This window comes from Branchiostoma floridae, chromosome 7, assembly GCF_000003815.2.
Source record: "Branchiostoma floridae strain S238N-H82 chromosome 7, Bfl_VNyyK, whole genome shotgun sequence".
Lineage (NCBI taxonomy): Eukaryota > Metazoa > Chordata > Leptocardii > Amphioxiformes > Branchiostomatidae > Branchiostoma > Branchiostoma floridae.
Window position 1 is genome coordinate 6,277,196 of NC_049985.1, and position 2,100 is coordinate 6,279,295.

Here is a 2,100-nt window from a genome sequence, read left to right on the forward strand (position 1 = left end):
GTACTAGTAACCAGAGACAAATGCATGCCATGTTATTGTATTGCATTGCATGACTGAATACAGCCTTGGTGCCCAGGGGCAAGTGAAAACAACTCAAAGCTGATGGAAAAATGATGGACAAAAGAAGCTGGAGCTGGACTAACTTTGCAGAGAAGCGGGCGCTGTCGATTCACAAATGGAAAACCGACTCCGTAGGTCCTCAGTCTCAGCGGTCGATGACGTAACTCACTAATACCGAACATATAGATGAACAGGGCTAAAAAAAATAGCTGTTTGTCTACTAAACGACTAAACCCCGGGGCCTTATGCATGCAGCAATGTGCTTCACTATTGCTATAAAACACCGCATTGATTTGGGGTTTAGTCTTTATCACTTATTTTGTTTAGGCACCAGGATCATGCCCCCAAATCTCCTGATGCATGAATGCACCAATACAATGCGGGTACTGGAGTTATCATAAAATTTCTGGGATGGAAAACATAATGAAGTGTGTCCGCACATTTAAAACAGCATAATAATGCACTAGAAAAGCAACACTTGCAAGCTAATATAGAATATTTCACCAATCTCCAACCAACAGATGGCCAATTTTCGAGAAGTCCTCGCCAGAGAAAGATATGGCGCCTTCCTTTTACGGCCCTCTAAGGTTCCCACATGAAAAACAATTGGCGGCGCATGTTTGGACATGTTTAAGAGGCAAAGTTTCGCAAAAATTTTGAATCGGCAAATCGAGCCGCCATTTTCCCAAGTGTCGCACATGAGGCGTTTTGTCGTAAATGGACCAGACCAAATTCTCACAGGTGTGTGCCCGTGCGAGGTTGACAAAGCACTTCCACCAGGCGACCTCGCTGTACTGAACAGGAAGGTACGGTAGGATGACCCGGATGTACTCTGTGGTCATGGGTCAAATACTTTCTCCTGATTACTCAACAGTTGTCGCGACATCGCTCTGTCGGGATTTTATTACTGTAAATGCAGAAATGTTCGCGGTGGATTAATGTTCGCGGTGACCACTTCAGCGCGTGCTTAAAACAACCGCGAATATTTTTCTATCATGGTATTAGACTGCTTACCGCGAAATTTAATCCACCGCGAAATTAAATGCATTTACAGTACCATTGGTGCCAAGATTGTTATGTTTTCGGTACCGTTTGTCTGTGTGTGTCTTATTTGTAATTGATAGGATAGGATAGGATAGATGGAGAATTTGTGGATGGATCCTCACTAGGGGTGGGTACCAGTACAGAAAATTCAGGTCCAGGTCCAGAGGATCAGGTCCAGGTTTGGACCTGAACCTAATTCAGTATGTAAGAACTTGTGAATGGACGATACTCAAAACAACGGTCCATTTCACTACAAAGAAATCTGTTTTTATTTGTGGAGTATTCGACTCCGTATGGTGTTTTAAAATCCTACAAGACTAACTCCCTCTGTACTATTGACTGTAGAGCTTGGTAGATATGACTATAGGCTCTATTCTACTTTGCTCGTTATTTTCCTCCACCGGTAAGCCCCGAAACGTGTGAATGCCTGATCATATAATCTGTTCATTTTCCAATAGGCCCAACATCCCAAATTTTTTCAGGTCCGGTTTTTCTGGACCGGTCCAATAAGAAAAAACGGTTTTGTTCCAGTACACCGTACTGGTACCCACCCCTAATCCTCACCATATGATATGGTAGGCCTATAGGTTTCACTGCTTTCATCATACATTGTTACACAGGGAAGAACAACACCTTTTAATGACAGTGTGTATAAACACTCAGATTTTCTTGTACATGTACATTGTACAAGCAGCTGAAGCCTTGTGCACTAACAACAAAGGCATTTCACCAACATGCACAAGTTCTCTGAAAGCTGTAACATTGCTTATAGCTATGCTATATAAATATCTGCTCTGTCACAATAGCATGCGTTCTAAACATGTATGGCTAGGCCTTCATTTGCATTGATCCATTTTACATTGAAAATAAATCTCATCATCATCATATGATACCTTACAGATTTCTTCCCCTTTCAATATGGTTTCTTACATTGTTCCACCATCATTTTACGTGAATCTTGCAAATAGATAGATCGCATAGCCCCAGTATTATATC